Source organism: Ornithodoros turicata, chromosome 3, assembly GCF_037126465.1.
Source record: "Ornithodoros turicata isolate Travis chromosome 3, ASM3712646v1, whole genome shotgun sequence".
Taxonomy (NCBI): Eukaryota; Metazoa; Arthropoda; class Arachnida; order Ixodida; family Argasidae; genus Ornithodoros; species Ornithodoros turicata.
Window position 1 is genome coordinate 46,774,584 of NC_088203.1, and position 15,624 is coordinate 46,790,207.

Sequence of the window (15,624 nt, forward strand, 5' to 3'; positions counted from 1 at the left end):
TATGATATTGTGGGACTATTTCCATGTCTGCGGGTATTACCAATGCTTTTCATGAGATATGCGGGTTTCTGCATTGTAATGGGATAATGTGGTACTGTTGATCTTGGCTACGATATCCTGGGTCTATAAAGGCGTCTACGGGTATTCCGCATGCTTTTCATTAAACATGCGGGTTTCTGCACAGTAATGAGATACTGTGGGACTGTCAATCGTAGTTACGATATTGTGCTACTATTCCCGTGTCAATGGGTGCTACCCATACTTCTCATTAAAAACGCAGGTTTCTGTACTCTAATGAGACACTGTGGGACTGTGTATCTGGACTACGTTATTGTGGGACTATTGCTATGTCTACGGGTGTTACCCATGTTTCTAATTAAAAACGGGGTTTCTGCACTGTAATGGGATACTCTGGGACTGTCAATCTGGGTTGCGATATTGTGGGACTATTCCCATGTCTACGGGTATTACCCATGCTTTTATTTAAAACGCGGGTTTCTACATTGTAATGGGAAACGGTGTGTCGCATGTTGAATACAATATTGTGAGACTATTCCCATGTCCATGGGCATGATTTCTCATTAAAAACGTGGGGTTCTGTACTCTAATGGGATACTGTAGGACTCTGTAGCTGGGTCGCATGTTGAATACAATATTGTCGGACTATTTCGATGTCTACGGGTATTACCCATGCTTTTCATTCAAAATGCGGGTTTCTGCACTCCAATAGAATAGTGTGGGACCGTCAACCTTGATTACAATATTCTGGCATTACTCCCATGTCTACGGGTATTACCCATGCTTGCCATTAAAAATGCGGGTTTCTGCTCTGTAATAGGATACTGTGGGACCGTCTATCTGGATTACGATATTGTGGGACTATTCCCATGTGTGCGAGTATTACCCAAGCTATTCATTAAATATGCTGGTTTTGCCCTGTATTGGGATACAGTGATCCACATAGACAGTCCCACAGTATCCCTTACAGTGCAGAAACCCGTATTTTGAATGAAAAGCATGGGTAAGCACAGTAGACGTGGAAATTCTCCCACACTATCGTAATCCAGATTGACAGACCCGCAGTATCCCATTAGAGCGCAAAAACCCGCGTTTTAATGAAAAGCGCGGGGAATACCCGTAGACATGCTTATAGTCCCAGGATATCATAATCAAGATCGACGGTCCCACAGTACCCCGTTACAGTGCATAAACCCGCATATTTAATGAAAAGCATGGGTAATACCCGCACACATGGGAATAGTCCTACAATAGCGTAGTCCAGATACACAGCCCCACAGTATCCCATTAGACTACAGAAACCCGCATTTTTAATTAGAAGTATGAGTAATACCCATTGACATGGGAATAGTACCACAATATCGTAATTGCGATTGACAGTCCCACAGTATCCCATTACTGTGCAGAAACCCGCATGTTTAATGAAAAGCATGCGGAATACCCGTAGACGCCCTTATAGACCCAGGATATCGTAGATCGACAGTAACACAGTATCCCATCACAGTGCAATTACAATGTAGAAGCCCGCGTTTTTAATAAAATAATGGGTCATACACATAAACATGCGAATAGTCCCACAATATCGCAACCCAGATTTACAGTCCCAGAGCATCGCATTACAGTGCAGAAACCCCCGTTTTTAATGAGAAGCATGGGTAATACCCCTTGACAGCGGCATAGTCCCACTATGTCGTAATCCAGGTAGACAGCCCCACAGTATTCCATTAGAGTACAGAAACCCGCATGTTTAATAAAAAGCATGGGTAATACCCGCACACATCGAAATAGTCCTACAATATCATAATCCAGATTGGCAGTCCCGGAGTACCCATTACAGCGCAGGGACCCGCGTTTGTAATGAAAGCCATGGGTAAAACTCGGAAACATGGGAATAGTCCCACAATACCATAATCCAGATTGACAGTCCCACAGTATTCCATTATGGTGCAGAAACCAACATTAATAATGAAAAACATCTGCAATACCCGTAGACATGGCAATTATCCCAAAATACAAAAGAAAGTCACGTAACCCACACATAGTCACGTGGATTAAATTGCATGAGAAATGGATTAAATTATGTGAAATGGGGATCAAAATTAATGAAAGGATGATTAATTCGGATGGCAAAATGATTAAATGTCATGGTATAAGGACTAAAATGTACGACAAGAGGATTAATAACGGCGGAAAAAGCTGTAGTGGATGACTAATTAGCTAAAATTCATTAATTAACTATTCATTAGACTTTTTTTGGGAAACGCGAGATGGCAGATTTGGATCCATGGGAAGACTCTATGCCATCAGTTTCACTTTACAAAGCAATGTGTATAGAACGACCTCATTTACCAATTCAGATAGGTTCGTAGAGTTCTTGAAGTGGGTCCGCAGAGTCGTAGGAACGGTTCGCGGGCCCGACGCTACGTCGACACGTTACGAATGGAGGAGTCCATGGGGACTTGACGTAGAACACCAATAATATACATTTATTACATGGAACTTCCAGTTACAACTGCTAGCCTAAGTGGCAGCGAGACCATCAGCAATCAACCACGCCAACATGCGCGGGTGCCTTCTTAAAGGAAAGGCCACCTCTCTTCTACCAATCAGCACACACGAAACTGACGTCAGTATAAATATACAAAATGTGTGGTGAAAGTGAAACCCCTCCACACGAGCACTGCATCAGTTCAATTACAGTTGTGCCGCCTAACAAGCGGCGACTTTCGTCGCAGCGTTTCAAAGCGACGGGCCCCGCAGGGTTAACCTTGGATACCTGTTGTCCACCCTGGTCCGTCGTCACTCTGCCGCTAGCACGATTAAAACCCTCCCAATGTCCTTGGAGGCACCTATGTTATGTATCGACGGCGGTGACCAAAAGGGTACCTTAATCCCATAATGTCTCTAGGTGCAGGGTTCCCATGTCGGCGAATAGGGCGCACTTCAGAACAGAAGTCGCCGACACACCAGCAAGAGGTTGCGCGCCTAACACCTCCACCACAAATGTGATGCATCACACCTATAAACATGAAGCAAAAGCGCAAACATATGGTGACACAGGTTAGTTATCATGGGATGATAAAGGATTTTTACGGTTCCGAACATCAAACGTAATGTTCTTGCAAGAGTTCACATAACTGACCTTAGCTGATCACTTAAGGGATGCGTAGTTTCGCCACAGACGAAAAATCACCCATGCTGCCACATTACAGTCAACAAGCGATGATCACACAAAACACTGGCACAGTGCCTCTCACATTACAGCCTGCAGTGCACTATGACCGACTCGATAGTGGCGCAAGACGTGTACCTTGTTCAGTCCAAGGTATCGAACACGTATCTTCCTACTGTATGAACTGCGGAGCCTCTGCCTGCCATAGGCACGAACAAGGGCGACTGATTGTAGTGTCTAATCATTATCAGATGGCCGTGCTCCTTCCTCAGCTCAAACCTCATGCACAGCACAAGAATGTGCAGAAGCCTACAGCGGCACCGATCTCCGTCATTGTTGATCGTTTGTATGCATTCCAGTACAGTGTCACTGTACAGCATCAACGTGTGAGCCAAGCAACCGACGGCGTCCAACTCAGTTTCCTCGCAGGGATTCTCAAAATCCCCAGCCATAGATGTCCTGAACTGCACCTGATGCTCGCCATGCATGTGTGCTTCTTCACTTGTGCAGTGCGACACCTGATCTTCACTAGTGGGTTGCTGCGCTTGCCTGCAGTTACAGTGTGAGCGCTCGTCTGTGCAATTGAGTTCAATAACGTGCTGTTCTGCTATCGTCGTAGTAGTATTTGACAGTACGTCGCAGGTAAGGTCAGTACGCTCAGCCTTTACTTGGCACTCGCTAGCACTATGAGAACCCCCTGTGCATCGGCTATCTATCGTCACTGTGCCTCCTGCATCTGGTGACACCTCCGGTATGTTCTCAGGCCTCTCAAGCTGCCTCCCACCATCTGACTCGTTATCTAGCATTTCTGGGCTATTTGCGACATAGTCCTGTGGTTCTAGCCGTTCAGCAATTGTGTACGTATGCCTCCGCGTGCTCTCTAGAATTGCTGTTTTTAAGATGTCGAATCTACCCCGCTTAGCTACAGGCAATGCCGCAAACATTTGCCTGCCCCGTGTATTTAAGACAGGGTACAACAATCCTACTTTTCATTGATCGGGCACACTTTCCGACTCAAACATATTTTCTACTTTTTCTATCCACTGAGGCATAGAACCGTCTTGCGGCATTTTTGACAGGATCATGCTCAACCTTTGCACGAGGCCCCGAACCTCGACAAATTTCTTACTGGACTGGGGCCCGAACACTTCTGTACAGGTTGTCCCCTTCCGTAGCCGACACGTCTCGGCTTCTAGTTGTGTTAGGTAAAGTTTCATATCCAGAAACTTCCATTCCTCTGCGACCGACGCCCTCATTCTAGTCCCGCCACACTCAATTTCGATGGCAGCCATCAACGCGTCATCTAAATCCAACTCCTCCCTGCTCCTCATGTCGCCCCTGCCTATGCGCTCGCTATACACTTCGGTCATAGTATGCATTACAGTCCGAAACCAAAGAAGCACCTACCCTGTAGTGCGCCTCCGGAGCTTGAGTTGAGGTCACCGATGTCCGATGATTCTGACACTCGAAATTCTCCCCGTGGCTAGAATATGCTCCGCGTCCTCTGGTCGGGTTGTTGCGTCGTCATTTCCCTGTCGTTGCCCTGCCTTGGAGTCCTTTCGTAGAAAGTTGACGTAGCATCCTGTCGACTGCGCCAGATAGGTTCGTAGAGTTCTTGAAGTGGGTCCGCAGAGTCGTAGGAACGGTTCGCGGGCCCGACGCTACGTCGACACGTTACGAATGGAGGAGTCCATGGGGACTTGACGTAGAACACCAATAATATACATTTATTACATGGAACTTCCAGTTACAACTGCTAGCCTAAGTGGCAGCGAGACCATCAGCAATCAACCACGCCAACATGCGCGGGTGCCTTCTTAAAGGAAAGGCCACCTCTCTTTTACCAATCAGCACACACGAAACTGACGTCAGTATAAATATACAAAATGTGTGGTGAAAGTGAAACCCCTCCACACGAGCACTGCATCAGTTCAATTACAGTTGTGCCGCCTAACAAGCGGCGACTTTCGTCGCAGCGTTTCAAAGCGACGGGCCCCGCAGGGTTAACCTTGGATACCTGTTGTCCACCCTGGTCCGTCGTCACTCTGCCGCTAGCACGATTATAACCCTCCCAATGTCCTTGGAGGCACCTATGTTATGTATCGACGGCGGTGACCAAAAGGGTACCTTAATCCCATAATGTCTCTAGGTGCAGGGTTCCCATGTCGGCGAATAGGGCGCACAGAAGTCGCCGACACACCAGCAAGAGGTTGCGCGCCTAACAAATTCCTTTGGATATTTTGTTATTGATGTAACTGACATGCTTATCCCATGGCATTGTGTGCGCAAACCAGACACCCAGTGATTTAACGTAATCTACAATGCCATTTTTCTCTGTGGTAGAAATATCAAACGATGGATCACTGTCACATACAGATGTAATATATTAGGCCTCTATGATCTATGTGGACCTTCAACGTTGGTTTTGCCACATTTGACCCGTCGCTTTGAATGAAAATCGAAGTACAGTTGACAAGAGACTTGCAGAGTGGAGAAATTATTTATTTATATTTTCCAGGGAATCACATAAAAAATAGAAACAATTCACTGTACCAACTATATTCAAGCAAATACAAATATAGTTTCTTGTAGTCATGTGCATGTTAGCACATTACAGGTGACCAATAACCAGTGGCAGGTCCGAAGGGGTGAGAGGGCACGGCTGGGCGATCGGCCCTCTCAAAACATCAGTTTAGGTATTGGATTTCCTTCTTTCTCCTCCATGGATCCGCCACTGCCAGCAGCACCCAGTGGGCACCCTGGCTGAGAACACAAGAATACTAGCACTGCAGCCACTGTCCTGAAATTGTGAATTACCATTTCTGAGAAAGCAATGACCACACACAGCCTAGAAATCATATTGGGTTCCTTCCATTATTATTTTTCTAGAGAGCATGTTGGCTGTTGTCTAGTTCATGAAAGTGACATTTTATCAACGCTAGGATGATTAAATATCAAGCGAGCTGGTGATAAGTATCCATGATAGAGAAACCCCACGACGAGGGACAAAAAGGGACGTACACACACAACGTTGGGACATTGTGTATGCCCCTTCCTATCTCTTGTCTCGGGGTTTTCGCTACGGACTTTCATTATGTTTTCTTCCCGAAACTGTTATGTTTTTATGTAGAATTGTGAAGGCACAGCCAGGCACTACGCTGTTCACAAATCAGAGTACTTTCTTTTTTTTTTGCAACAACAAGCTATAGAAGGTTCACACTCTTCTTCATCATTGCAGATACCTATGGTGCATGTTAATCACTTTGGTATGCATTGACATCGCCGTGGAGGCTGGCACACGGTTAGTGCTGTTCAAGAAGCAGAAACTCTTTGTCATATCATTAGAACCCAGATTCTGAGGCATATGCACACAAGAAAAAACTCTGTTTTTGGCACCTCTCTATGTTGAGACAGGTATATCTCCAGACGTTTAGCCATGGCACAAATATATACTGATAAAATAGGGTCCCTACTTTATTGTGGCTATTAGTCGACGCTGCTGAGAATGTGGGTATACAGTCTTGTACAGTGCTGGTCGAAAGTTTACGGAACACGTTCCGGCGCATTCCTTCCTCAGGGTAACACGTTAGCAGTGAATGGTACCGTACGGACTTACAAACAGGTGACTGGGTTATCTAGGCACATGTCTGAAAGTCCGTACGGTCCCACTCGCTGCTAGCGTGTCACTCCAAGGGTGGGATGCGCCGGAGCGTGTTCCATAAACTTTTGTCTAGCACTGTACCAACCAGACTCTTCAAAGTGACCTTCACGCACAACACAAATGGACTGTAGGTCAACCACACTCCAGAATTATATGGTCTCCCTCCTCATTGACTTTAAACGTTTTTGGACGGCTTTGCATGAGAGGAAGGTAGTACAAGAAATGCATGCACTCCATTTTTGAGCAAATCAGTATTCGGAGCGTTATCATTCTGACCTGTGGTGGACCTCGCAATGCGTTTAGTAGTGAAGCTGATACTGTAAAAAGTTTCTCCCATTATAATGTCGGTCTCCCACAGTCTTTCAAACTGCCATTTGCCATACTGATTTATGGCATGGTACATTATTTCAAAACATGCAAAAACATATATCATTGTTTTCGATCCCAGAACACGGGCTATAAATGCTGTACAGCGAAACTACATCATGGTGTTTAATTGGTTGTCCGAACATGACCAACTGTTATATTAAATGATGTAGTATTGCTGTATAGCATTTATGGCCCGTGTTCTGGGATCAAAAACAATAGTATCTGTTTTTACGTATGCTGCCCTGCACGGACAAAATGAGTTGCTCATGAGAATAGCAACATGAAACCCGACCAACCCGAAACCCGAAACCACTAGGAAAAACAAGACTATACAATCTCTGGGTCTCGAGTTTCGATTTGTAATCATGTACCTTAAAACATGCGATGTGTTTTGATAGTAATACCGTTGGCAGCTGAAAAAGTTTTTCGGTAAGAAGTTTTTCGAAGAAAAGAAGTTTTTCGGTACCACAACGCTTGAACTAAACATACCAAGAAGGACGGCACCTGCATGACGAGTTTATCTCGAAGTAAGAACGTCAATGTTAACTCAAGTTATTTGACAATTAACATTCTCCATAGACTGCTGCAGATCGTACGAACAATAGCACACAACATGTTCTGCACTTAAATGCATCAGAATCCAAGCCTATGCAGGAACAACAACTCATTGGTGACCAAACCATAACAACTGACACATTTATTTTACTTCAACCTGAGAAAACAAATACGCTCTTGCACACATCCCAGTCAACACAGAAAGTTGCAGAAGTGTGGCAGTAATGCTGCAGCAATGTTTCACAACCAACGTAATATTACCACAACATCATTTTCTCAATGTTGAAAGAATGCTGCACAGTGCACAATGTCACAGGAACATTGGTAACGCTTGCTATGAAAAAGACGGAGTAATCAGAAAGGAGCAAAATGACGCAGACAAGCAGATGGGCAGCGTTTATTGCTTTCGTGTTTTCAGTGCAGAACATTACACATGTATAAAATGTTGAATCCTAGACTGTAAGATATGAGGGTGTGATTACCAGTGAATGTTTTTCCTGGAATGTTGGTGCAATGTGTCAATGCAGTGTTCCTGCAATGTTGTTTCTATAATGTTGCAGCAATATAACAAGGGCGGACATTAGAATATAACATCAATATGACATGGCAACATTGCTGCAATATCACTGCAACAAAGTTTGTTGACTGGGATGCTGTTCCTGGAATGTAACATTGAACCCTTACGAAGAAGAACAGCTCATTTGTGGCCAAAAACACAGCAGCTAGAGGATTTAGATTTCCATTACACAAAACTGAGAAAACGAATGTGCTGTTGCACATATGACGCCACTTGAATGTAACCCTTGATGGTCCTGGAAGAACACCTTATTTGTGGCCAAAATACAAAAGCTGAGCCAAGATTTAAATTTATACCTGATTCAAAACACACAAAATGTGCTGCTCTACACATGTTGGTGCCTAAATGTACCCTCTGGAAGCAGTGGAGTAAGGATAGTTCATTTGATAAACACAAATACTTCAGAAGCTATACCAAGCAACACCAGAGGTATACAAATAAAAGAAGTAGAACGGAAGTGATGCAACCCGCCCGATTCATTAGAAAATGAAATGCCTCAGTGCCGGCTGCAGGTGACACTGAAAGGTGAAAGTTGGGACGTGGAGTGCAAATTGTTCGGCGATGGCAGGGTGCCTGTGCAGTCATTTAACAAATCAGGTACATTCCAAATCGGTACTGAAAACAAAACAAACCGGCTGGGGCCGAACGTCTGACACCTACATTATTTTTTCAATGTGGCGGCATTCGCACCGCATGATGACTTATCAAAGGAACCTTACTGGACTTTCCTACATCCGCTGTCTTTTGATGCATCCGCATCTCCAGCAGCAGATATGACCAGCTCGCGTGGCTCAGGAGTTAGCGTGCTGGCAATATCACGTCGAGACTGGGAGGTACCCGGGTTCGAATTCCGGTGCCGGCTGTGCTGTCTGGGGTTTTTCCTAGGTTTTCCTCAGACGTTTTCAGACATATGTCGGCACAGTCCCCTTAGAAGTCGGCCCAGGACGCACATTCTTCTAGGGCGTCAGTCGTGACGTTACCCACCTATGTGACCCAGTCCAGGCTGGGTCTGGTGTGTTTCTGTCTTTCACACCAGAGTGGGAATTCAGACACTGGTCTGGTGTCCTGGTGTGTCCCGGTCTGGTGTGTTCCAGTTCTGGTGTGTCCCGCTCTGATGTGTTCCCGTTGTGGCGTGTTCACGCCAGTGTGTAGTTCACAACAGTGCCAGAGAAATGAAAGTCAACGTGTAGGCTTCATATATATATGTTTTGCGGCTTAGCTGTTTATTTAGCTCTCCTCTGTTACAGCGTCTGGCAAGTCGAGCAGCAGTTCGCGTACCGTGCCGGTCAGTGGCGTTGGAACTATTTTTCCACTGGGGGAGCGAAAAAAAGTACTACTATAAGCATCATTTATTTTCCTTCTGAGCTCATGCTGGCGCTATACAGGGTTTCTACACAAACTGTAAACCTGCTCCAGGCAAATTACGACATGTGCATTTTGAGGTAGGTCATGTAACTTTGCACTCCTGCGTGATGTTAGAACTCATGAAATGTGGCACAAACACACTTAGCTCAAAGTGGCCGTCAGTGGGCCGTGCACGTGCAATAGGAGTAAATGAGTCAACCTTTCCTGTGACATTGTGCTTCGAAAGCAAGTTTTCATACGTCGCAGGGAGCCGAAGGACCGTTCGGACGATGCCGACGACGCGGAAACCGTGAGAACAAGGAGCACAAGTTTGAAAACTTCATCAAAAATGTCTTTCACGTTTTGAACTTGATCCTTCAGTAATACACGAACATCTTGGATGGTGTCGCACTTGCTGCTTCCAAGCGACGGCAGCATTAGCAATTGTGCAGCAGGCCGGGAGACGTAGAAATCCGAGGTGGGGGGCCCCAGTTCCTCTTCCAAGACTGCGGCAGAAGGAGGCTTCCCGTTGGACGCATCAGTCACGATTCCTTCTAGACGAACAAGGTCGTCGAGTCCAGGCTGCGTGAATCTCCTGTGAATTTCCGATAAGCTCAAAGAAATCCTTCCTCAGCGCATCTTTCAACTCTAATGACGCTGGTGAAACAGGACGGCTTGTAGATTCCAGTCTCTTTGGTGGCCTTTTTTTCCTCGTGTCGGAGGGAAATTTGAGGTTAAGTTTCTCTGGTTTGACTGATGCAACAAGAAAAATCTCATCGAAAGCATCATGGCTCCGCAGAGCTCCCAGGGTCGACTCGAGCACATCGGCCGACTTGCTCGCTGCGGTGGCAGAGCAGCTGGAGCTCTGAAGTGAGCGGGCGAGTTCGTCGCAAAGACCAAAGACCTTGATCAATGCAATTAAATAAAACATCGTTTGGAACCGCTGCAGACGTTTTAAATAGCCCTGGAATGCAGCGCGGCAGTCGTCTCGAATAGAAGTCTTTTCTTTAAGGATCTCCGCGGGAGTCACTTGCACCCGACCATAATTATCCAAGAACCTGGACATGGACTTCACGTGTACCGACCAACGGGTTGGGCACAGAGGCAACAGCTGCTTCACCGGCATGTCCATCTCGCATTCTGATGGGCACGGAGCTGACACAATACCAGTGTATATTGACTTGTATATTGTACTTTCTCGTTGCCGAGGTCAAGATCGCGTTGGACACATCTTTCACAATCGTTAATGTGGTACAAATGACTTCGGAGCTCCGGCCAGCCTCCTGAAGTGCAAGGTCGAGGGAGTGATTACAGCAGTGGACATACGTTGATTTCGGCTGCTCATCCTTGATTAGCTTTTGCACCCCGCTGATCTTTCCAGACATGCTGGCAGCACCATCAAAACAATGTCCTCGGAGGTTGTGAAAGCTAAGCGATAGCCTGATCTTTGATCGTTGAAAATAATGTTGCTGCTTTGGTGTCAGGTGGGTTGTACATGCCCAAGAACGCTTCATGCACATCAAGTGTGTCAGGAGAAACGTACCTTACGCACACAGAAAACTGTTCTTGACCCGACGTGTCGGTCGTGGAGTCCGCCATGATGGCCTAGAAAGGTGACTGGTTGATTCTGTCGACAAGCATTCGCTGGACACTGGCGCCATTATTTTGAGTATTTCGTTTTGCACGCCGCCACTAAGCCACTTGTCCCGCCTGTTCAGCCAGGTTCTTAGCGCAGGGACATCTCTTCTTTCTTCCAGAAGCTGCATGAGGTCTCCGTCGCTTGATAGGCAACCGCGGATAGACAAACCACTTCGAGCAAGGAAGCGCAACGAGCTTACAATAGCCCGTAAAGCCGCGCGATTATATTGCTGCTGCTGAAAACTCTGCTTGGAGATGAGGGCTGCTATGGATGCCCGTTTGTCTCTCTGGTGTATCGAGTCGCTGTGATGCTCTCTCCTCTCATGCATTTTGAATTTGTGAGTTCCCTTCTGCCAGTTTCGAAAACCTGTCTTTAGGAAAGCCGGCTCGACACCATGGAGAGACTTCAACCCCTTAATTTCAAACGCCCTAGCACAGTCAAAACAGAAAACACAGTCGTGCTTCTCATCATAATGAAACCACTGAAACGTCAGAAACCAAGATGACTGGCAACTCCTGCGTCAGTTATAGGAAACTTGAACGAGCCTCCCGGGATGAAATTTCGTTTCAATTCGACAAACTGCATCAGGAGAACTGTTCCATCCCTCTGGAGGGCTTAAAGTTGCTGATGCTGGTGGACATGCCGGGGGCACACTCTCACTCGATTCCAAGTGTACGATCTGCTCCTCTGGCTGTGGCTTGGTCCTTTTTGCACTCGCACCTTTTGGACTCGCACCTGGGCCAAGCGGTACACATGAGGTACACTCCTCAACCAGCAGGTACAGCTCGCGACCACTGCAACTTCAAACTGTTCAAGGGCTCCGAGACCCATCCGTACCGGCTAGGTACCTTTTGAGCGCGATCTGTAGCAGCTGTACCTCATGTGTACCGCGTGTTTCCGGCGCATGAGTACGAACGCCTTCTCACGATCTCCATGCTCTGCAAAAATATTTCGTGTGATTTCGAATACCAGTTTATAAATTATCTGATGCAGCAGTGCCGTAATGGATCAGCACTATCATTCTATCAAAGAAGTGCAATAACTAGAACCTGTGACCGTGACGGATCTCACGTTTGGGAAGAATGCGTTTCTTGCAACCGCTGGTAAATCAGTTTGTTTTGAAACGTCGGGGAGCGAGGACGAGTCTGCTCGGTCTTTGAAGGAACTCGTTCGACGCTTTCAAGATTGGAGTCACTTAAGGTGCGTATTATATCTATGAAGTAATTATTCGTCCGACACGACGCATTTTCGTTCATCTTCGCTCTGATTCCCAGTGGTCCTGATCACCGGCAGGCTGGACACAACGACTGAGGGACGGAGACAACGAACTTTGCGCTTCATGCACGAACGTTGATGCGTGTATTAGAGAAGCCTACATTGCACTTTACACCTGGATTACACAAGCAAGTAGGAACGTTTTTCAGGCAAGCTATTTCAGTTGTTGGATTTTTTTACATCGTATTTTCTCCTAGGTTACGTCCAGGCGATATCGTAAATGGGTGGGTCAATCATCTTCTGTGGTTGGTGTTACGTTCTGCGGAAGAAACGGAAGTTGGGGAAGAACAGCAATGCAAAGGTGTGGAAGAGATAAAGAGGCGTGACCACAGAGCAGCTGCAACGGTGAAGGAGAAATGCAGTGGTCAGCGTCCATCCATATACGTTGTGCCCAGTGTGTTCGGCGTTTGTGGATCATGACAATGCACGCTCGCGATGGAGAAGCATCACCCCTGAAATGGATGTAATTTTCGAATAAAGGTATTTGTTTGTGATATTTATTGTACAGCGTAGCTTCCTGGGGTTGTTAATATATCGTAGAGGACGGGAACCACCGCGACGGGTAGGCCTAAATCGCTGCGCGCTATCCGTTACATGTACCGCATGTGAGGGCGCGTGTACCTCTTCAATTAAGAGGTACATTTTTTTTAAATGTACCTCTTGGCCAAGCGGTACTTAACCGTTACATATGCGTTACCTGGTTTAGAGTGTAGGGTAACGAGCACACTGAAGTAACAGATAGAGGATAAGATAATATGTATCAATATGGTAATAGTCAGACTGAGCAGATAAAGTTATAGGAACCCACGTGCTAGGAAAATTCCAAAGAAAAAGGTGCACGAAGCATAGCACTACAGGCACGCAACTAACCCTCAATTTACGAAGTTCAACTGCCTCTGGAGGTACCTTACAAGTTACAGATAGAAACAGATACTAGGGCATCACCGGGGCACCAAAACCAATACGAAGGACGATTCCCGAGCGAAAACCCTCTAAACATACGCCGAGCGCGTCCGATTTGATGAGCGGGGACGCTGGACGCGTTGCGCACCCCAAGGGCGCCGCCTGTAACGGCTCTCCTTGCGCTATATCCAGAGAAAGTGGCGCTAACACGGGACCAAAGCTATCGGAAAGATGATATTTTCCCCATCAAAATAAGTCATCGATCACATTTCTACGCCAACTGGCAACCGATATAGAAAAAAATGCCACCAGCCTCGTGAATACAACTCGAGAACGTAGATGGATTGAAAGATGCCGCAAGTTTCTGCGCATTCGGCTTGCGGAGTACAGAAACTCGTTTAATAGGTGGTTCAGATCCCCCGCAGGGTTCCAACCTAAAAACAGGGACAAATATTGCAGAATGAGGGTTAGCCTAAGGAATCTTGAGAATAACGTCATAACCGGTAGCAAAAAGACGGGTGGTGTGAATTGGAAAGTTGTAGCGCAAAGAACGGAGCACGCGCACCCAAAATTTGGAACTGTATTCCCCGGGACTTTAAGCGAATATCGTCTGATCCGCAAGCCCTCTGCGAATAGACCAGACTTTCCTGGGGCGGTCTGGACCGCAGCAAGAGCCAACAGGTGCTCTTTGACTGGGTGTCACGCTGTCGTTATCACTCCAGGGCGACTCAACAAGAAAAGTCGGATAAATGACAACAGCGGGTAATTTTGGGCATCGGTACGGTGGAAAGTGAGGAGCCAGCAATTAGGTTAACAGATAGCATATTTTGTAGTGACAGGTGAACATATAATATGAAGATAACAAACAAGCTACGATACATATATCTTACCAGAGGTGTGGCCTTCTCCAATGTCTATGGCGTTTGATAATCCTGTAACGCTGCCGCAGGCGAAGACTTGATCGCGCTCCCTCGACGTTGCCGCTGTCGACACATGAACACAACACCGGTGCGGCGTTTTGTCTGAGTCCATCGCACTTGTCGTGCTACAGGTCTTACAGGCCAGCTCAAAGTGGGCACCCTGGCTACAACCAGACGAATTTCGGTCTTTCGTCTGAACTGTTCAGAACTGTTTCGTCGGAACTCTACCGAATTTCGTCTTTCCATACGAAATTTGGTACAGTTCCCCCCCCCCCCCCCCAAAGTCGGCTCGGAAAGTCCACTAATCGCCCTGGCCCCCTGAGATCTGTGGCTGCACCTCGCTAACTGCCCCTATAACAACTCTCTGTCTTCAACCAGGCGGTTTCTTTGTATCATCATATCCCCCAGATGTCTGGTGTCTTTCGGGATTCCCGTTTGCGCCTCTGTCCGCTCACCCCACCCCATGGATTGAGTCTGGTAATGCTCGCGCCTCCGGTTACACACTTACGGACTGATTTATTGCACTTCGAAACTTCGACGCTGCACATCGTACCACAAACCTGGCCACGGTCAACTGGAGAACCCTGTGAACCTAACACCATTGGTATGTAGCTCTTCTCAAACGGTCTCTGCACACAGTGACACCGCTTGCTCTCTGTTTGTTGCTCTCTAAATCTATGGCCGCCGAAAGAACATATGCATGGGCCATTCGGTGAGACCGTGGTATATTATGACGCTGGGCTGACACTGAGTATGTGATTCGTAAATGAGGGGGAGCTGTTGCTCCCCTTGTTCCCCCTATTCCGGCGCCCCTGGTGGCGGTCGTGGTCTTCGATCCGTTGCGTCGCAGATCATAGATCGTTTACGACAGCCAAAGCCTGATGTTTTCCTCTGATGGTTTTAAGACCTCCGCTATGTATTCTGCCGAGTACCATCGGGCTTCTCCATAATGCTTGCAAAAAACTGCGAGAACAATTCTCTCATGAGGGTTAGACAAGCGAATGGAAGTTGCAATTGCCATATGTGATACTCTCTAACAAATATATTCTCCTAGAACTAGAAATGCAACCACGATACTCGTTCCGTGTGGATGTAAGAAAGACATGTTTACGTGTATTTTGGTGGGTGTTTGCTTCACGCGAGAAATAGACGCATGCCCCAACAAGCAAACACAGCTGTACAAACTTGACA